Source organism: Rana temporaria, chromosome 9 (genome assembly GCF_905171775.1).
Source record: "Rana temporaria chromosome 9, aRanTem1.1, whole genome shotgun sequence".
In the NCBI taxonomy this organism is placed as follows: Eukaryota; Metazoa; Chordata; class Amphibia; order Anura; family Ranidae; genus Rana; species Rana temporaria.
In genome coordinates this window covers 24,509,377-24,532,505 of record NC_053497.1, presented here as the reverse complement: position 1 = coordinate 24,532,505, position 23,129 = coordinate 24,509,377, and the positions used below count along the sequence as shown (strand labels likewise).

At 45.6% G+C, this 23,129-nt stretch overlaps 1 protein-coding gene across 1 annotated transcript in view; it reads right to left on the bottom strand.

The window, feature by feature from the left end:
• The window catches only part of LOC120913201 (protein bicaudal D homolog 2-like), a 75,221-nt gene that overhangs the window by 10,055 nt on the left and 42,037 nt on the right, over positions 1 to 23,129 (bottom strand). The window lies entirely within an intron of this gene.

The following is a 23,129-nucleotide window of genomic DNA, read 5'->3' as shown; positions in this document are numbered from 1 at the left end:
GTTGAATCAAAATCGCAGCAAAAAAGTGCGGCAAAATTGTAGGAAAAAAAAATCGCACAACTTTGGGGTTGCAATAGTGGAAACAAAGACTTATAGGTAGATGACCGGGGAAAATCCGATTGGCTCTGAGGGGATGAGGAAGGAATTTTTCTCCTGCTGTAGCAAATTGGATCATGCTTTGCCGTTTCTTTTTTTGCCTTCTTCTGGATTAACTGTGGGTATAGGATTTGTATAATTTTTTTTTTTTAAGTATTTATTTTTTTCTCTTTTATTGGTTAAACTAGATCAGAGGTCTCCAAACTGTGGCACAGGTGGCAGATGCAGCCCTTGGGGCACTATTCATCCCAAAAATATGAGACACTATTCTGCCCACTGACACCAACAATAGGGAAGAAATTCCTGCCACTGACAACAGTGGGGCACTATCCCCCCAATACCAAAGATGGGGCACGATTTACTACCACCAGAAAAAAAATGTTTTCCTTCTGGTCACAGTCTGGCCCCCCTAAAGTCTGAAGGACAGTAAACTGGCCCTTTGTTTAGAAAGTTTGAATACCCCTGATCTAGATGGACTTTTTTCAACCAGACTATGTAACTATGTGTGTGGCTTTCTTGGGATAACAACAAAGCCAGAATCGGATTTAGTATCCCGGAAGCAATGTCATGACATCGGTTACGGTTTACAGAAGACTTACAAGCACCAAACTGTTTTTTTTTTTTACAGTATTAAAAACAGCCAAACGTGGCGTTGTGAATGCTTTTAAGTGCAAAGGAGGGATTTAGGGTCTTATAGCCCCCTGATCCCACCATAAAGAGTACCTGTCACTTCCTATTACTGTCACAAGGGATGTTAACATCAGCAATAAAAGTGACCAGATTTTTTTTAAAGGGACAGTGTAAAAAATAAAAATAAATGTAAACGCCCCATCCCTCTGTGTTCGCGTGCAGAAGCGAACGCATACGTAAGTCGCAACTACAAATGTAAATCATGTTCAAACATGTGAAGTATCGCCACGATTGTTAGAGCGAGCAATAAATTGTAGCATCAGGCCTCCTCTGTAACTCTAAACCAGGGATCCTCAAACTACGGCCCTCCAGGTGTTGCAGAACTACACTTCCCATGAGGCATTGTAAAACTGACATTCACAGACATGACTAGGCATGATGGAAATTGTAGTTCCTGAACAACTAGAGGGCCATAGTTTGAAGACCCATGCTCTAAACTGATAACCTGTTGCCTATGGAGATTTTTAAGTACCATAGTTTGTCTCTATTCCATGAGTGTGTGCAATTTTAAAGCATAACATGGGGGGCTGTGCAATGTAAAGGGGTCCAGAAGTGCAGGGCTGTGTAATTTAAAAAGGGGGCCAGACTATTATCTTCATTTATTAGAAGGTGAATGCGACCCTTCATGCATTCACATACACTGAATCCGGCCAGGTGGCTGACCTCTGGTCTACATCTTTGGGAAGTGACAAACTGTAATCAGATGAAGCTTTCACTTCTGTAGGCGTCAGTAAAGCAACATATAATCACACATTTGTTGGACTTGTGTCTTTTTTCAGCCTCACCTACTATGTAACTCTGATGCACAGATGAAGGTGGTGGGTGCTGGCCCAGTTTAGGTTGGCACAGACGTAGCCCTACTATGGAAGCACTGAGAAGGCTGGCAATGCTTAGATATATTCGGGGGAAGGTATTTGTACAATAGCCCTGAATAGTAACTGGCAGGATATTATTTGATTGCAATGCAAAAAAGCGCAAGTTCTAATTTGCATTTTTTTAAAGAACATGACCTGCAATGTATATATTTTCAATCTTCGGTTTCCACACGCTTTAAAAAAAAAAAAAAAAAACATTTCCATACATGAAAATTTATGGTATGTGACTCTTCTGCGCGTCTTTATATTGGATTAGACGTGGTGTAATACTTCTTCTGGCCACAAGGCGGTGATCATACATCATTAACAATAAAGTGTCCATGTTTGCTCAGAGCGTTCTTCCAGTTTAATGGCCACTTTTACATCACATTAGAATTCCAGTGGTGAGTTGCCCTCTGTTTTTTTTTTTTTTTCCCCGACTCTGACCGGAGACCTAATCAATTTTGCATTCATACGCTGTCTCCATCCTGGTTCGCATCATGGTAGGAAATTACTTTTTTTATTTTGCTTTGTTATGTCATTATGTATTTATATTAAGCCAGTATGGCCACAGAATGGCAAAGTACAAAAAGTGTAAAGTTTACATAATAATAAAACCAAAGTGCACTTACCCGAGTCGACTAACCCAAACCCCCCCCCAAATACCCAAACCCTCCCCTTTCTCTCCGAACCTCAGTCTCTTAACTTATCAGCTTTTACTAACCTACGCTTCCTACCCTATACCATCTGAACTAGATAACTTATAGTCGGCCCAATTCTGCCATTTCAATTTGAATCCCCCTTCACCTTCCTCCCCCATAAACTTAAGCTGTTCAATATATATAAATGTCATTTATTTTACAAAGACAATTCCTCATTGTTGGACTCTCGGGATCTTTCCACTGTTTAGGGATCAGGCTCTTTGCTGCGTTAAGAATATGGGGGAGCAAGGTTCTCATATATTGTTTACTAGTCATGTTGCCCTGTTGATGTTTTACTAAAATCAGATCCCACTCACATGGTATTTTAATCCCCAACTTGGGGCATGATTGCTTAACTGCGTTATCGTCTTTAAAGTGTCCCTGTCACCAAACCATGCACCAACAAAAAAAAATGTTTTCCATAATATATATTCAATGTATTTTATTATTTCATATATGAGCCAGGAGAGCAGCTTTGCATACTACAGTTTCATAATAGAAGAGATTGAGGAATGTGCTGCTGGGTAAAGCTGCTGTGGTCAGCTGTCTGGGATTTCAGCTGCAGAAGTCACCAACCCTTTGCAAATGAAGGGGGGGGGGGGGGGGTGTGTAGCTTGACTTGCACTAGATATAAGAAATGACATGCTTATCCAGATGCTATTATCTGCAAACAGAAGACGTCTGTTCCTACATACATTCCATTACCCAAAGGTGTGGCACGTGAACGCCATACCGTATTAGGACCAGATGGCGATAGAGAAGAGAGCATAGACCTATCGGCACTACGGTCACTAGTAGTGGTGTGTTAAATTGAAGAGAAGCTGGTACGGCCGTACTCCAAAAACGTTCCTTTTTATTAAAACTGGTCACAGAACATCACACGCCACAGCAAACGATCAGGAAAAAGCTAACGCGTTTCGCACGTTAAGCACAGTGCGAAACGCGTTAGCCTTTTCCTGATTGTTTGCTGTGGCGTGTGATGTTCTGTGACCTGTTTTAATAAAAAAGAACGTTTTTGGAGTGCGGCTGTCCCAGCTTCTTCTCTTCAATTTTGCATTAATTGCATTGCCAGCACCCACGGTTTGGATCCAGTAAAAGTTCCTTGGTTCATCTGAGCGTTTACTTTTCTTCTCAGTAGTGGTGTGTTGGTGACATTTTTCTCACTTGGATTGTCTTTAGTTCCAGTCGGTGGTCATTGCAGCACCCGCTTCCATACCCAGCCATTGCTGCAGGAATGCTTGCGTTGGGAATATTATATTGGAATCTTTTTCCAATTGAGGAACGTTTTTTTCTCCCCCACCATCAGATACTTAGCTGCAGAAACCGCAGCAGGGAGCGTACACACACCGACGCAGGGAGCGTACACACACCGACGCAGGGAGCGTACACACACCGACGCAGGGAGCGTACACACACCGACGCAGGGAGCGTACACACACCGACGCAGGGAGCGTACACACACCGACGCAGCAACATTTCACTATGTTGCAGGAATTATAGCTCGTCACTTGGCAGGCACTAGCGATCCCATTCAAGTGGATGGGGCCACTCTGCAAGCACCCTGCAACTGCATGCTTACCGTATTTTCCAGCATATAAGACGACTTTTTAACCCCTTAAAATCTTCTTAATTGTCAGGGGTCATCTTATACGCCGGTAACCTAACATCCCTTACCTTATCCTAAGACATGCAGAATCACTGCCGTCCATTTTTTCAATGCCAAGCCTCCTACTTCTGTTCCGTGATAGGCGGAACACTCAGCTTCCCAGGAGACACTTTGTTTAGTGTCCGCCTATCACGGAGGCCCTCTCGTCCTCGGACGAGAGGGCCTCAGTGATAGGCGAACACTGAACACAGTGCCTCCTGGGAAGCTGAGTGTTCCGCCTATCACGGAACAGAAGAAGTAGGAGGCGCGGCTTTTGAAAAATAAATGGCCGCGATTCTGCATGTCTTAGGAGAAGGTAAGGGATCGTCAAGACAGTCAAGCATGTCATAAGGGAACAGCGAGTCTGGCATGTAATGGTGGCACCGCGAGTCTGGCATGTAATGGTGGCACCGCGAGTCTGGCATGTAATGGTAGGAAGGGGGTAGTCTTATACAGAGAGTATATCCCAAAACCAACATTTTAGCTGGAAAAATAGGGGGGTCGTCTTATACGCCGGCAAATACGGTACTACTGCAGGGTTCAAGCAGGTGGTGAGGAGGCAATACGACACCTCCTAACTGCCTGTCAAATGCAGATCACTCTTCAGAGACCAAAGCAAGTGTGAATGAGCCCTCCAAGTAACACATATAAAATAGCAACCTGAAAGCTGGGTGGCATTTTTCACATAATAGGTGAGGTGGGGGGGAGGATTTACTAAAACCGGAGCACTCAGAATCTGGTGCAGCTGTACAAAGTAATCAATTAGATTCCAGGTTTGAGGCTGGGTTCACACTGGTACGACAAACGCTCCGACATTAGGAGCCAATGACATAAGAAAATCAATGTTTCCCTATGAGAGCCGTCTTAACTGGTCCGACACAAGTCGTCCGACTTTGAAAAAAGTTCCTGCACTACTTTGGTCCGACTTAGATCCTACTTCAGCCCATTGAATATCATTGAAGTCGGATCAAAGTAGGATCCTTGTCCTACCCATCCAACTTGTGACATCTGACATGTGATTACAGCAGCAGTAAAAAGGAATTTATCACACACTGGGATTGTTTTGATTGGTTAAAGAACAAGTCAGACTGTCACAAAGTCAGATCAAAGTAGTATCCTGTTCATGAAAGTCGGATGGATGTAGGACCGATGTCTCAGAGCAAAAGTAGGATGAAAGTTGTAGGACTGTCGTGTCCTATCAGTGTGAACCCGGTCTTATCGTCAAAGCTTAATTAAACAAGCTCAAGTTAGAAGCCGATTGGCTACCATGCACAGCTGCACCAGATCCTGAGTGCTCCAGTTTTAGAAAAAAAATAAAAAAATTACCCCAAAAGGCTCTTTCAGTACAGAGTAAGTCAGGTGGTCTCATTTATGAAACAAATCTACTAATTTTGTCCAATTAACCTCTTTGCGCCAGTGCCTCACAGCCCTTTAAGAGGTTAATAACGCCAGGAGGCAGGGCTTAAGATCACGTGACCACTGTGATTGATTGTCACATTATCTGAAAACGCCCGATCGCAAGTAGCGATCAGAAGCCTTCAGTTGGTGCTGGTAACTGTGCCAGGAGGGCATGTAATTTCTGGCCTTGAAGTGTTTTAGGCCCAATTCACACTTGTACAACTCCAAAGTTGTGCAGACTATGGATGGGTGCAACTTGGATACGACTTTGGCTTTGACCAGTGATAAACGTTTTACAATGCAACAGCAGTCTGTTATGTATGATTTTCATGAAACTTGAGGGCCATAGACCTCAATGTTAAAAGTTGCATGAAAGTCAGACCAAAGTAGTGCATGAACTACTTTGACGTTGCTGCAACTTTAAATTGCACATATATGAATGTGCATCATTGGAAAACATGGAGGAACGACTTGACATGCGACTTTGATGTCCAAAAAGTTATACACTATACGAAAATTCGGCCGACATTCGGTTGTTAAGAAAGATCTTTCGTTTTTCGAACAGTTAATGGGCACAAAATCAATGGACGTTTTTGAGCCAAAAAAACGAAGGACAAGTTTGGAAATTTTCTGTAGAACGAACGATAAATCGGAAGGTTAATGTGTTTCCCGTCCGAACTTTCTGTACTAGGTATATGTAAAAAAAAATTCAATTTTTTATTTCCACTGAATGATTTATCAGTCATTACATGATGGCACTATCGTTTGCGCTCACGAACGAACTTTCGTTTTTCGAAAGTTCGTTCGGACGATTTTTCGTGGAGTGTATGGCCAGCTTATTAGGCCCTTTTCACATTGGACCGGCGCTATACCGCCAGGATTGCCGGGGGAATCGGCCGATAGCGGTATTAAGCCCTGCTAACGGCCGATAAAGGGTCAATACCGCCCGCACTGCACCTCTGCAGAGGCGCATTGCGGGTGGTGTTTCCCATTGTTTTAAATGCCGCTCCTCTCAGCGCTCCAAAGATGCTGCTGACAGGAGATTTTTTTTTCTCTCCCGCCAGCGCATCGCCTCAGTGTGAAAGCCCTCGGGCCTTCACATTGAGTATGCAGTGAAGGAGTTTTTCAGGCGGGATAGCAGCGCTATTTTTTAGCGCTGTACCGCCTAAAAAACTCCTCAGTGTGAAAGGGGTCTTGGTGATATTAACCATGTATGTATTGCAGACATGTCTTTTGCCCAGACTTACACTTTAAAGTGAGCCTGTACTCCACTATAAAATCTGATCTGCAGTTTTAAATGAAGCTTAAAAGTTTGTGTGGACCAAGTTGGTCTAAACTATTTAATTACCCAACAGATGCAGCGACTAGGAGCCTTAGCTACACACAGTATTAGGCTGCATTCACACTTCGGCGTACAAAATCACGGCGTTTTGTCCCGCGATTTGCGGCGACAAAACGCTGCGATTGTGAATGCAGCCTTCACCCCCTCTATGAAGATGGTTCACATCTCCTATGCCGAATGCCGCCTGAAAAAAAGGTCCGGGACTTTTTTGCAGGCGGCAGGCGTACGGCGTTCGGCATGGAGATGTGAACCATCTCCATAGAGGTGCATGTGTTTTCGTCCCACTGGCGTCTCGGGGCTGCTGCGGCGTCACACTACAGGCGACAAAACGCCTAGGTGTGAATGGGGGCTTAGGGCCGAAACAACTAATCGATTATGAAATTTGTAATCAATTAATTTCATAATCGATTAATCAACCAGTAACATAATGGGGGCTTAAAAAAAAAAAAAAAATTAGCCTTTTATAGTACAAAAAAGCAAATCGCTACTGTAAATATTACTGTCACTGTCCCACAGTAAAAAATGAACCCCTTACAGTAGCGATTATTTGCTCTTTTTGTACTTTGTTTTTTTAACCCCATTATGTTACTAAACATCTCAGGCCGGGGTTCACACCTCTGTTTTTGGTGCTTTTTGCAGAAACGCATTACAGTTCATTTACATGTTTTCCTATGGGACACGTTCACATCCATGATTTTTTTTCCAGTTGCTGCATATTTGGAAAGGGCAAGGACTTTTTAACGCAAAACGGTGCCATTTTTTTTTTTTGGATCAATATACTTCAATGGAGAAGCTGCAGAAAAGCATGTCATGTGTTTTTGCGGCAATTTGTGTTTTGTAATCTGCCCAACAACAAAATGGCCCAAAATCTTTTTTGAAATTATTATTATTTTTTTTTTTATAGGCCATTATCCGATTAATCGAAACAACAATCGGCCAACTAATCGATTATGAAAATAATCGTTAGTTGCAGCCCTACACAGTATACAGCGCTGTGTTTTGATAGGAACTTCCTGTGCTGCTCGTGGAGCAAAACTGAGTCTATAAATACAAAGCTTCCTTTGATTGGTCGAGTCGAAGATTGTGACATCAAGTAATCAGAGGAAGCCTTGCATGCATTCACAGAATACAAATCTTTTTCTGAACGGTTGTGCAGCGCTCAGTCTGACTCCATTTTGTTCCAAGTATGGGACAGGAAGTTCCCATCCCACTGCGATAACATAGCGCTGTATATAGCTGATGCTACAAACACTTTAACCACTTAACCCCCAGACCATATTGCTGGTCAAAGACCAGAGCACTTTTTGCAATTCGGCACTGCGTCGCTTTAACTGACAATTGCGCGGTCGTGCGACATAGCTCCCAAACAAAATTGGCATCCTTTTTCCCCCACAAATAGAGCTTTCTTTTGGTGGTATTTGATCACCTCTGCGGTTTTAAGTTTTTTGCGCTATAAACAAAAAGAGCGACAATTTTGAAAACAATGAATATTTTTTGCTATAATGAATATCCCCCAAAAATATAAAAAAAAAAAAACATTTTTCCTCAGTTTAGGCCGATACGTATTCTTATACATATTTTTCGTAAAAAAATAAATAAATAAAAAAAAAAAAACAAACGCAATAAACGTCTATTGATTGGTTTGTGCAAAAGTTATAGGGCCAGATTCACGTAGATGAGCGCCGAAATTTTTCTTCGCAAGTGCCTGATTCACCAAGCACTTGCGATTAAAAAAAACTACGCCGGCTGCCTCGGGCGCAAGGCGGGCCAATTCAAATGGGCGTGTGCCATTTAAATTAGGCGCGCTCCCGCGCCGGACCTACAGCGCATGCTCCGTTTCCGAACTCCCGCCGTGCTTTGCGCGAAGTGACGTCATTTTTCGAACGGCGACGCGCGTAGCGGAATTCCGTATTCCCGGAAGGCTTACGCAAACTACGTTCTTTTTTAAATTTCGACGCGGGAACGAGGGGCATACTTTATACAGCACATACGATTGCTGTGTAAAGTTGAGGCACCAAAAAAAACTACTAACTTTGCGACGGGAAACTAGACTAGCGGCGACGTAGCGAACGCGAAAAACCGTTGTGAATGGCCTAACTCCTAATTTGCATACCCGACTTTGGTTTACGACGCAAACTCCTCCCAGCCGCGGTATTGCATCTTAAGATCCGACAGTGTAAAACAATTACAACTGTCAGATCTTATGGATATCTATGCGTAACTGATTCTATGAATCAGTCGCATAGATAGAACAGATACGCCGTCGTATCTGCTCTGTGAATCTGGCCCATAGCGTTTACAAAATAGGGAGCATTTTTATTAATTTTTTTTTTTTTACGAGTAATGGCGGCGATCAGCGATTTTTTTTCAGTACTGCGACATTATGGCGGACACTTTTGACACATTTTTGGGACCATTGGCATTTTTATAGCGATCAGTGCCATTAAAATGCATTGGATTACTATAAAAATGCCACTGGCAGGAAAGGGGTTAACACTAGGGGCGGGGAAGGGGTTAAGTATGTTCCCTGGGTGTGTTCTAAGTTCTAACTGTAGGGGGGTGGACTCACTAGGGGAAATCACTGATCTTCTGTTCATACATTGTATGAACAAAAGATCAGCATTTCTCTCCCTGACAGCTCCCGGTCCCCGCTCTGTAACAAACGATCACTTGTGCCCGGCGGCGATCGCGCCCGCCGGGCACGGGAGTGGGGGGGCGAGCGTGCCCCTAGTGGCCTGCGCGAGAGCCAACGTATAGCTACGGGCTCTCGCGCAGGGGAGCCGACCTGCCACAGTAAAACAACGGCGGCTGGTCGGCAAGTAGTTAACCTCTTCCATACAGGGCAGTTATACACACTTCCATACCAGGCCTATTCTGGCACTTCTCTCCTACATGTACAAATCATATTTTTTTTGCTAGAAAATTACGCAGAACCCCCAAACATTATATATTTTTTTTTAGCAGACACCCTAGGGAATAAAACGACGGTCATTGAAACCTTTTATCTTGCACGGTATTTGCGCAATAATTTTTCAAACGCCTTTTTTTTGGAAAAAAATTGTTGCATGAATTAAAAAAATTAAAAAACAGTAAAGTTAGCCCAATTTTTTTGTAAAATAGGAAAGATGATGTTACACCGAGTAAATAGATACCTAACATGTCACGCTTTAAAATTGCGCACACTCATGGAATGGCGCCAAACTTCGGTACTTAAAAATCTCCATAGGCAACGATTTGAAATTTTTTACAGGTTACCAGTTTAGATTTACAGAGGAGATCTAGTGCTAGAATTGTTGCTGGCACTCTAACGCACGCGGCGATACCTCACATATGTGGTTTAAACGGCGTTTACATATGTCGGCGGGACTTGCGTGTGCGTTCGCTTCTGCGCGCAAGCTACCGGGGACAGGGGCGTTAAAAAAATAAATTTTATTTCTTTTTTTATTTTTATATATTTATTTCTTTTTTTACACTTTTTTTTTTAATTTTTTTTTTTTTGATCACTTTTATTCCTATTACAAGGAATGTAAACATCCCTTGTAATAGGAATGTGTGTGACAGGTCCTCTTTATGGAGAGATGCAGGGTCAATAAGACCCCACATCTCTCCTCCAGGCTGGAAAGCATGAAATCGGTGAAAAAAAATTCACCGATCTCATGCTTGCTGTTGCTTAGCAGCCGCAATCGCGGCTTTGTTTACTTACGGGACCCGGGCGTGACGTCATCACATCGCGCCCGGGTCCTCCGACGGTCATAGAGATGACTGGTGACCATCTGGTCACCAGTCATCTCTATGCTTCCTGCGAGCGCCGGACGATTCGTTCTCCGGGCCCCCGATGGCACGGGAGAGCCCGGAGAAGCACCAGATGGCGGCGGGAGGGGGGGGATGTCCCCTCCCGCCGCCTGTAAGAACGATCTAGCGGCGGAACCGCCGCTATGATCGTTCTTACGTTGTGCAGAATCGCCGGCAGTTTAGAAGGATATCTGAATGATGCCTCTAGCTGCAGGCATCATTCAGATATCCCCCCCACAAAGCCTAGGACGTCATATGACGTCCACTCTGAACGGCAGAGGTTCTTTGTGGACGTCATTTCACTATGGGCCGGTAAGGAAGTGGTTAAAACACACACTTAGTGAAGCTAATCGTTCATTTGGACCAGTTTGGTTCAAATTAACCATTTACACTTCAATAAAATCTGGGAGATCAGCTGTAAAATGTAAGAACAAAAAATATGATGCCACAAGAAGCATGCAGATAGTTTTATTAGCCATAAAAACCTTTTCTGTACCACTAATCTAATTGCGCTTCATGTTTGGTACCGTGGCCTGACTTTCCCCAACATCATGGTTCAAATAGCACTATAGGCAGCTTTCTTTCCAGTTTGAATGAATAAGGAAAGGTTATACTGTATAATTGTCAAATTAAAATTTTTGCCATCTATGTCCCATTAGGGAGATTTCCCCTTCACTTCCTGTCCCATAGCCAAAAAGGAAGTGAGGAAATACCTGCAAATTAAGGGAATTCATTGGAGACCCCCAGGTCACCAGAACTAGTGTCCCAATTGGAAAATTTCCCCTTTATTACTTTTCTGGGGAGAACCCCAAAATTTAGTATTCTCTCTTTCACTGACAAATAGAGAGTGAATCTCCCCAACGGAGATGCAAACAGCCATGAAAAACCGACAGGGGTTCTCATCTCCCTCTACTCAAAACTTTAAAGGCAATTTTTTTTATTTATTTTTTGTTCTACTTTAACCACACGTTGACCAGCGCACGACGATGTACAATGGCTCGGCAAATGGGTGTACAGGTACGTCCCCTTTAAATCATGGCATTGTGGGTGTGCACCGCATGATCTATGACCGTAACCGCGGACTAAATATCTGCCGGTGTCCCGTGATCGGGTCACAGAGGCAGAATGGGGGGATGCCTGCGTAAACAAGGCATTTCCCTGTTCTGCCTAGTGACAGGACACTGATCTACTTACTGCTCCCTGTCATCAGGAACAGTGATCTGTCATGTCACTTGTAGCCCATCCCCCTACAGTGAGAATCACTCCCCAGGACACACTTAACCCCTTCCCTGTCAGTCACATTTATACAGTAACCAGTACATTTTTATAGCACTGATCGCTGTATAATTGTGAATAGTCCCAAAATAGTGTCAAGTGTCTGCCATAATGTTGCAGTCACAAAAAAAATTAAAAAAAAAAACACGCGCACTAATCGTCGCCATTACTAATAAAAAAGCCATTAAACTATCAGCTATTTTGTAGATGCTATAACTTTTGCGCAAAACAATATACACTTATTGCGATTTTTTTTTTTTTTTTACAAAAATAAGTAGAATACACATCGGCCTAAACTGAGGACCTCCAGCTGTTGGAAAACTACAAGTCCCATCATGCCTCTGGGTGTCAGAGTCTTGCTATGCCTCATGGGACTTGTAGTTCTGCAACAGCTGGAGGTCCGCTAATTGCCTAGCCCTGGTCTAGGACATCAAATTTGCTTCTTACATTCCAAGCAGTACTCCACTGTGTAATAAATAAAAAAAAAATTAAATGGCTCCCGGCTCAATTTTTAAAAGCTGCACATCTGCCAAACTTTTTTTTATATCAATGCAAGCACCAAATGGTTTAGCCATGTGTTCCTAAGGAAACCTGCGCTTTAATAAAAAAAAATAAAAAAAAAATAATTTGCTTTAAAGGGGTTGCAAAGCCTCAAGGTTTTTCACTTTAACCACTTAAAGCGGGAGTTCACCCATTTCTAAATTTTTTTTTTTTCTTCCCCTAGATTCCTGCTCGTTCGGTCTAGGGGAATCGGCTATTTGTATTAAAATAGGTGCAGTACTTACCCGTTTTCGAGCTGCATCTTCTTCCGTCGCTTCCGGGTATGGTCTTCGGGAGCGGGCGTTCCTTCTTGATTGACATTCTTCCGAGAGGCTTCCGACGGTCGCATCCATCGCGTCACTCGTAGCCGAAAGAAGCCGAACGTCGGTGCGGCTCTATACTGCGCCTGCGCACCGACGTTCGGCTTCTTTCGGAAAATCGTGACGCGATGGATGCGACCGTCGGAAGCCTCTCGGAAACCTGTCAATCAAGAAGGAACGCCCATTCCCGAAGCCCATACCCGGAAGCGACGGAGAGGATGCATCTCGTAAACGGGTAAGTACTGCACATATTTTAAAATAAATAGCCGATTCCCCTAGTAATAACGAGCAGGAAGCGAAGGGGGAAAAGTGCCCTCTAAGGGTGAACCCCCGCTTTAAGACCCGGACCAATGTGCAGGTAAAGGACCAGGCCCCTTTTTGCGATTCGGCACTGCGTCGCTTTGACAATTGCGCGGTCGTGCGACGTGGTTCCCAAACAAAATTGGCCTCCTTTTTTTCCCCACAAATAGAGCTTTCTTTTGGTGGTATTTAATTACCTGCGGTTTTTATTTTTTGCGCTAAAAACAAAAATAGAGCGACAATTTTGAATTTTTTTTTTACATTTTGCTATAATAAAAATCCCCCAAAAATATATAATATATACTTTTTTTCCCTCAGTTTAGGCCGATACGTATTCTACAGATTTTAGGTAAAAAAAAAAAAAAAAAAAAAGCGCAATAAGCGTTTGATTGGTTTGCGCAAAATTTATAGCGTTTACAAAATAGGGGATAGTTTTATTGCATTTTAATAAAAAAAAATTTTTACTACCAATGGCGGCGACATTTTGGCCGACACATCGGACAATTGACACATTTTCTGGGACCAGTCATTTTCACAGCAAAAGGTGCTTTAAAAAATGCAGTTTACGGTGAAAATGACAATTAGTTTGGGAGTTAACCACTAGGGGGGCGCTGAAGGGGTTATGTGTGACCTCATATGTGTTTCTAACTGTAGGGGGCGGGGCTGGACGTGTGCCTTTCCCTATATCAGGGAACAGACGATCGATGACACTGCCACTGTGAAGAACGGGAAAGGTGTGTTTACACACACACACACACACACACACACACACACACACACACACACACCTCTCCCCATTCTTCAGCTCCTGTGACCGATCGTGGGACTCCGGCGGCGATCAGGTCCGCGGGTCCCACAGCTTTGGACCGGGTCGCAGGCGCGCGCCCCACGGCTGGGCACTTAAAGAGGATGTACAGGTACGTGCTTGTGCCCAGCCATGCCATTCTGCCGACGTATATCGGCGTTAGGCGGTCCTTAAGTGGTTAAAGTTCCACCAAAAGTGAGCCAAGGGTACGGGTCGGGTGAAGACATTGCGAGCACCCTGGACAGGCGAGTTTTTTTTTCTTTTAAAGACAGCAGCTACAAACACTGCATAGCGTCATACAATACGTATGTACACAATTTTTATTTATTTTTTTAAGTCGGCAGCTGCAGTGTTCGTAGCTGCTGTCTTGGGTGCTCACGATGTCCTCACCCGACCTGTACCTTCGGCTCTCGGGTGGAGGCACTGGCATCTTCAGTAAGGGAATCAGGAAGTGAAGTCTTAAGACTTCCCTTCTTGGTTCCCTACTGCACATGCGAGATTCGCTCTGCTCATCCCGACTGGTCCCTGCTGCTTTCTGGGACCTGTGCGTCTCCCAGAAGACAGCAAGGTGGACGAAGGAGGGTCCGGAAGTGGTGTAGATCACCACAGATTATGTGGCAATCTATAGCCGGAAGTGGGAGCAAATACCTGGGAGGAACCGGATAAGTGGAAGTTAATTTTTGGGTGGGACTTCACGTAGGCCTCTTTCACATTGGAGGCGTGGAGCCACGGTGACGGTATAGCCGCGCTATATGTAGTGTGGCTATACCGTCGTATTTACCGCGATATTCGGGCGCTAGCAGTGAGGTTTTAACCCCTGCTAGCGGCCAAAAAAGGGTTAATACCGCTCGCATTGCGGGCGGTATTACCGCGCTTTCTCATTGATTTGAATGGGAAAGCACGGTATAGGAGCGGTGAACACACCGCTCCTATACCGCGTTAAAGATGCGGCTAGCAGGACTTTTGGTGCGCTCCTGCTAGCGCACCGCTTCAATGTGAAAGCCTTCGGGCTTTCACATTGAACACTACAGGGCAGGTTTTTTCATGCGGTATAGCAGCGCTATTTTTAGCGCTGTACCGCATGAAAACCGCCTCAATGTGTAAGGGGCCTAATGCAAGGTGAAAAACAAACATTCTGTAGTGCAGCTTCCCCCCTTACTTGCCCGAACACGATCGTTCCATTGACAGGGAGTCGGGGACAAGCACAGCAGCTGCCTCACGTTCTCATTGGATAGATTAATAGCAGCAGGAGCGATTGGCTCCTGCCGCTGTCAATCAAATCCAGTGACGCGGCGGTCAGCACCAAGTCCTGCTGTCTGTCTATGGACAGAGCAGCAAGACTCGGGAGCCACCCAGCTGAGTGCCCCCATGCAAAGTGGCTCTCCGTGGGGGCAGGTCGAGAAGGAGCCAGGAGCACCACAGGGGGACCCCAGAAGAGGAGGAGGATCAGAGCCACTCTCTGCAAAACCCTTGCACAGGAGATTATATATCTATATATAAAGCCATCAAAAAAAAAAAAAAACAACCCCCTTTAATTCACTACCCAACCAGCAGATGAGATGCTTAGCTTTTCTCAGCACTGGTAACTGAAGAAAACAGCCTTGGGCCCATCACTGCAGTCAAAATTGGATCTATAGCACTGTAAAAGCTATGACATGGGCATCTCTTAGCTTTCAAAGGACTTTCCTTTGCTCCAGGCAGCTGAATGGAGCAATGGGGTGGTTAAGGTAGGCAAGTATGTGTTGCTGGGGAGGGCTACATTAAAGTGAACCTGTTTTGGCCTGTGTGATCAAAAACAAAAAATACAACTTGATGGTTGTTAGATATGGTGGCTGCGTTCATTTGAGAGGATCAACAATTTTCCCTACTTGCAGAAAAAGAGATTTTTAATACAGCTTACCTGTAAAATCTTTTTCTTGGAGTACATCACGGGACACAGAGCGGCATTCATTACTATATGGGTTATATGGAGTACCTTCAGGTGTAGACACTGGCAATCTTCAAACAGGAAATGCCCCTCCCTATATAACCCCCTCCCATAGGAGGAGTACCTCAGTTTTGTAGCAAGCAGTATGCCTCCCAAAATGGTCCTCAAAAAGAGGGGTGGGAGCTCTGTGTCCCGTGATGTACTCCAAGAAAAAGATTTTACAGGTAAGCTGTATTAAAAATCTCTTTTTCTTTATCGTTACATCACGGGACACAGAGCGGCATTCATTACTATATGGGATGTCCCAAAGCAATGCTTACAATGAGGGGAGGGAGAACATCTCCAAGACAAAAGGATTTAATTTAGAGATATACTCAAATCATAATAAATCCAACTTATTTGAGAAAAATAATCTTAAATTTTAAATTTAACTCAAAAAAAAGAGGAGCCCCCGGGATCCGAGGGTCTCAAACTGCAGCTTGCAGCACTGCCTGCCCGAAGGCAGTATCAGTATTCCTTCTTACGTCCAACTTGTAGAATTTTGTGAATGTGTGGACAGAAGACCAGGTTGCCGCCTTGCAAACTTGAGCCATAGAGATCTGGTGGTGTGCTGCCCAGGAGGCGCCCATGGCTCTAGTAGAATGAGCCTTTAATGATACTGGAGGAGGCAACCCTTTCAAGCCGTAGGCCTGAGTGATTAATTGCTTGATCCACCTAGAAATGGTGGACTTTGCAGCTGCCTGCCCCTTCTTGGGCCCATCCGGTAGAATAAACAGCACATCTGTTTTTCGGATCTTCTCTGTAGCTTTAAGATAGGCCTTCATGGCCCTGACAATATCCAAGGTATGCAGCAACCCTTCCTTTCTGGAAGTAGGTTTAGGGAAGAAGGATGGTAATACCAAATCCTGGTTCAAATGAAAACTGGATATGACCTTCGGTAGGAAGGAAGGATGAGGGCGGAGAACGACCTTGTCCTTATGAAATATAAGATATGGTTCCTTACAGGATAAGGCTGCCAGTTCCGAAACTCTTCTTGCGGAAACTATGGCAACCAAAAATACCAACTTCCTTGTCAGTAGAACCAAAGGAACTTCAGCCAACGGCTCAAACGGTTGTTTCTGTAAACTTGACAGGACAAGATTTAAATCCCACGGACAAAGCGGGGATTTAACTGGAGGTTTAATACGCAAGACCCCTTGAAGGAAGGTCTTAACCAGCGAGTGGGTGGCCAGCGGCCGCTGAAACCACACTGACAGAGCAGAAATCTGTCCTTTGATTGTGCTTAATGCCAATCCTTTATCCACTCCTAGCTGGAGAAAACTTAAAACTCTATCAATGGTGAATTTGCGAGGAAGCCATAGCTTGGACTCACACCAGCCTACATAGGCCTTCCAGACCCTGTGATAAATCACCCTAGAGACCGGTTTCCTGGCTCTGATTAGGGTAGAGATTACCTTCTGAGACAGACCTCTACCCCTGAGAATCGAGGATTCAGCTTCCAGGCCGTCAAATTTAGATGCCGTAAGGCAGGGTGGAGGATCGGACCTTGCGATAGCAGGTCTGGCCTTAGAGGCAGAGTCCAAGGGTTTCCCACTACCATCCTTAGGATTAGTGAGTACCATGCCCTTCTGGGCCATGCTGGAGCTACCAGGAAGACTGGTATGCGCTCCACCCTGATCCTGCGCAGCAGGCGGGGTAGTAACTGGAGCGGGGGAAACGCATAAAGAAGTTTGAACTGATGCCAAGGGCAAACCAGAGCATCGGTTCCGCAGGCCATCAGATCCCTTGACCGGACATGAACCTGTCTAGCTTCTTGTTGAGTCTCGATGCCATGATATCCACGTCCGGCACTCCCCATCTTTGGCAGAGTGCTTGAAAGACCTGTGGATGCAGAGACCATTCCCCCGGCCATAGAGTCTGGCGGCTTAAGAAGTCCGCCTGAAAGTTGTCCACTCCGGGAATGTATATTGCCGATATGCAGGGCACATGAGCCTCTGCCCATAGGAGAATCAAGCTCACTTCTCTCTGAGCGGCCTGACTCCTGGTTCCCCCTTGGTGATTTATGTATGCCACTGCCGTGGCATTGTCTGATTGAATTCTCACCGGGAACCCCTGCAATTTCGACGTCCAAGCCCTGAGGGCTAGTCGAACAGCTCTGAGCTCCAAGATGTTGATGGGCAACTGCTTCTCTGGCTTTGCCCAAATACCTTGGCGAGTGGAACCCTCCACAATTGCTCCCCAGCCCGTCAGGCTGGCGTCTGTGGTCACTATCTTCCAAGCCACTGGGCTGAAAGACCTTCCCTTCAGTAGGTTCTGAGGGTCTAACCACCAACACAGACTTTGCCGGATTCTTGATGAGAGTGGCAACGGGATATCCAAGGCCTGTGGCCTTCTGCTCCATGCTGACAGGATGGCTGCCTGCAGGATGCGAGTGTGGCTCTGGGCGTATGGCACCGCCTCGAAGGTAGCCACCATCTTGCCTAGTAGTCTCATACATAGGCGAATAGTCGGTTCTTTCTTGCTTAGAACCAGTAGGATTAACACCTTGATGGCTTCGACCTTCCTCAGAGGTAGGAACACTCTTTGTTGTTCTGTGTCTAATCTCATGCCGAGATATTCCAATTGCCTTGTGGGCTGGAATGCTGACTTTTCCCGGTTTAGGACCCAGCCGAACCTCTCGAGGTATTGGACCGTGAGGGCCACTGCTCGCTCCAAGCCGGGAGACGAGTGGTCTATGACTAGGAGGTCGTCCAGGTATGCTAGGATCGTGACCCCTTGAATCCTTAGCTTGGCTAGGATTGGAGCTAGAACCTTCGTGAACACGCGGGGGGCCGTAGCCAACCCGAAGGGAAGCGCCACGAATTGGAAATGACGCGAAGCCACCATAAAGCGTAGATATCTTTGATGTGGCTGATAAATTGGAACATGAAGGTAGGCATCCTTTATGTCTATGGACGCCATGAAGTCGTCCTTTTGGAGTGTGGCAGCTGCTGACCGCACGGATTCCATCCGAAATGAGCGGACTTTTAAGTATGCATTTACCATCTTTAGGTCCAAAATTGGCCTTTGGGATGATGAATAGGTTGGAGTAGAAACCCAGTCCCTGTTCCAGGACTGGTACCTCTACTATTACTTCCTGGGAAAGTAGATGATCTAGAGCCGATCTTAATGCGGCTCCTTTCTCCAGATCGTTTGGAATCCTCGACTCCTGGAAATGAGGAGGAGGAAACCTTAGGAACTCTAGCTTGTAGCCTGTGGCCACGGAAGACCGTACCCACTCGTCGGGAATGCTGGCTTCCCAAATCTCCGAAAAGAGTCGCAGCCTTCCCCCCACCTTCGTGGGTGGGGGCGCCCCTTCATAAGGTAGACTTGGGGGCTGGTTTTGCTGGTTTGCGAAACCACTGCCTCTTGCCTCTAACAGCCTGTCTTTGTGATCTGCTGTTGAAGCCGAAGTTTGTTCTTGCAGGGGGCCGTCGATACTGCTTGGCATTAGAGGGCCCCTGTCCAGGGGAGGACTGTCGTTTAAACGCAGGCCCCTGAACCTTCTTCTTAGTTGGCAAGAGAGTACTCTTGCCTTTTGAAATGGTCTGAATGTATTTATCTAGGTCTTCTCCGAAGAGCCGACCTCCATGGAAGGGGAACCCTACCAGGAGCTTCTTGCATGGGGGCTCAGCCTCCCAGCTTTTTAACCATAAGAGTCTTCTCATATGGATAAGGGATAACGATAAACGTGACGCTTGCTGGATAGAATCCTTGATAGCGTCTACCGTAAAACAAATGGCCTTAGGGACATCCGAAAATTCTTCTGCCTGCTCGGCAGGAATAAGTTCAAGCATTTGCTTAAATTGATCCGATAAAGCTTGAGCGACTCCAATCGCAGCCACGGCTGGCTGTACTACTGCCCCTGCAGCAGTGAAGGAGTTTTTAAGTAGTGCTTCCAAGCGTTTATCAACTGGATCCTTGAAAACCTGTATGTTTTCTACAGGGCATGTTAACGATTTGTTAACACATGAGATGGCTGCGTCTACTGCAGGAGAAGCCCATCTCTTGGAAAACTTTTCTTCCATAGGATACAAGACAGAAAATTTCTTAGGTGGTAAGAAAACCTTGTCTGGTTTGTTCCAATCTTGGAACAAGACTCCCTCCAATGGAGGATGGATCGGAAACACCGCCCTGCTTTGAGGCGCCCTCAGTGAGCCCAAAGCTGAAACCGTCGATACCTGGAGATCTGGTATAGGCAGGTTGAATGCCTTATGGACCAAGTCCGTCAAGTCTTGAATCCACCAGCTCTCCCTCAGGGAGACTGCCCCAGACTCCTCTGTATCCGGATCATCGATCCCTGAACCTACTTGGTCCTTGTCCAAGAGGTCGTCCAATTCCCCAGAGAAAAGGACCTCCTCTTCCGAGGGTCCGCGCACGGGTGACGGAGATCTATTCCGCTTACTACCCCGCATAGCTGCGGCTATCATCTTTCCCATGCTTTTCTGCATCTCATTTAAAGAGGTAAGTAACACCTCCTCCGTGACCATTTTAGGATTGGGTAGACTCGCGTCAGCTCCAGCCCCCGATCCCGATGGCCCAACGGCTCCCAGTGGGGAAAGCAGCGGCATAGCTCTATCCGAGACCTCAGACCCTGTGGGGGAATCCCCACCTTTTGTACCCTCTGATTTGTTCTTTGATGCCATGGTACAATACCGAGGTACACCTGCTACTTATTGGTACCTGGGACTTATAAATAGTTAAATGCCCAAACACCTGTTTGGGGAATAAAAAATGTTTCCTCTTCCCCAGATGACACTTTTTTTTTTTTTTTTTTTTTAAAAGAAAAAAACTTCTTTTCCTTTCTTTTTTTTTTTTTTTTTTTTCAATCTAGGCAAGAAAAAACATTCTATCCCCCTGAGTAGTATTGCCAAAGAAAAGACTATGAGATGGAAAAGAAAAAACAGCCTATTCCTAGGCTAAACCACAATCTTCTGAAGACTGTAGTATTCTTTCTGGCCACTGTGTGTCCTCAGCGCCCCGTGCTTCACTCCAGTCCTTCCTCCCTCAAACCATAGTATCGAATGAGCTGTGGTATCCAAGGAAGGGCCGCCCCTTCCTTAAATCACTGACCCGCCCTTCCCCCCCAGCTAAAACGGCGCCAAATGCGCCTATAAACACGTGCACGCGCGCCGCGCGCGTGCCCGCCGACGGGGGGGGTGTATGGGAGGAAGGGCCTCTCTGTTCCTGCAGCCGCAGGCCTGGAACACACGAGGAGGACAGCGTTCTGCCTGCCTTGCAGGCATGAGGAAGAGGACTGGATAGAGCATCGCCTGGAGGCTTGCAGGTAAGCATAGCTCTCTGACACACACATACATTTGTACACAAAAGGCCCCACTCACAGCTTTTCCAATACTACCAGGGAGGTCACTTTTTTAAGGGGAATAACAACATATAGAGCCATCCTATCTTCATGATATGTGACTGGTTTGCCAGATGCAATGCATAACTTTTAGGCATGTCCCCTGTGACCTCCCAGAAAAAACTTGCTAAGAGCCAAGTTCCGCAAGTTTTCCCCTTACTTACCTGCTCCATGCCGCAGGACTTTGCAAAGCAAGAGGCCCAATCTTCCCCCATCTCCGTGGGGATGTCTAGACCTTCAGGCCCTGGGAACCTTCTTCTTCCATGAAGGATCCACTGTCCTGGGCCCATACAGCACCCTGGCAAACAGAAAACATTAGGCGCCCAAAGGTTTTCTAAGTTCTGGGCCCAGGGTCCAGCTCTCTTAAAAAGAAAGCATTATGGGCTATACCCCAAGGGTTTGGGGTCCGGTTACTGACCACTTTAGCGCTCAGGCTTTTTTGGACAGAACCGGTAGCTCACCTAATCCCAAGGATGCGGAGGCAAGCTAAACCATGACTAACACCTAAGACACTGGCGTAAAAACTGAGGTACTCCTCCTATGGGAGGGGGTTATATAGGGAGGGGCATTTCCTGTTTGAAGATTGCCAGTGTCTACACCTGAAGGTACTCCATATAACCCATATAGTAATGAATGCCGCTCTGTGTCCCGTGATGTAACGATAAAGAAAAACAAATGCAGCAGCAACATCTAAGGAGTGCAATAATAAACATTCTTTTTATATATTTTTTGGGTAAATATACACTTTTAGGCTTCATTTCCATGGACGTTTTTACAGCCACTTTTGTTAGCCTTTTTTACAGCTTAAAAACACCTGTCCATGTTTGTTTTTCACATTTTTTTTTTTTTTTTAGCTGGAGCTCAAAAACTCAGCGGTAGCGTTTTTGCACGTTTTTGGCCATTTAACGTCTGCACTAACATGGAGAGCCGTTTTTAAGCTGCAAAAAAACATTAAGAAAAGTGGCTGTAAAACGTCCATGGAAATTAAGCCTAAAAGTTGATCTCCGTGTTTTAATTCACCTTTAATTCGTTTGGTCAGCTTGGTCCAACCAAACGATTTACTTCACTTACAAATGCAGCATCTGGGAACGCTGTATAAACTGTATGTGTCCTCCGCTACACACAGCACTCTTTTCCGGCAGCGGGATGTAGTCTTGTCGTCCTGCTCCCGCAGGAAAAACAAGTCGGGCTGACCGCTGCTCAGCCATTTAGAGGAAGCCTTGTAGTTTATAAAGTGACAGGAACACAGGAAAAACATGCTTTGTTACTAGTAATGTCCAGCGTTCCCCCACCAACAAGATGGCCGTCACGTCCCAACATACACCAGCGTCACGTCGCTGACTCCTCCCTATGCGTTTCGTCATAAAGTGACATTGTCGCTAGCGTATGCTGGGAGGCCATCTTGTTGGTGGGGGAACGCTGGACATTGCAACAAAGCGTGTTTATAAGCATCCTCAGATTGGCTGAGGTGAAGAGGTAGGCTGACGACATCAAACTCTGCCTCAGCCAATCACAGAAAGCTTTGTATTCATTCACAGAATACAAGGCTCCCTCTGAATGGTCGAGCTGAGCTCAGCTAGACTAGATTTTGCTCCAGTAATGGGACAGGGAACAGAACAGCACTATATACTGTACGTAGCTGTGGTTACCTACAGTTTATACAGTACACAGTTGCAGCAAACAAAGCTAGTGAAATGGTTTGTTTGGACCAGCTTGGTAAAACAGCCGGTGACCGATCGCGTCACAGCGGGGCCCTTAGGCGAGCCACTGGGAGGATGTCATTTTTTTTTTTTTCTAGCATCTCTTTCAGCATAGTAGCGTGAGCTACAGTATGCCTTTATATATTTTTTTGGCGCCGTACTCAGTGTAATCGCGTACTAAAGTTTCCGGGGAATGGGCGTTCCTATTCAGAGGGCTCGCGATTGACGGCCGGCTATGGCGCGTCACGCTTCACGGAAATAGCCGAAATAGGCGTTTGCTCTTCACGGCGCCTGCGCAGTCAGCTCCGATGTCTGTGCGCAGGCGCCGGATAGCGCTGGGAAG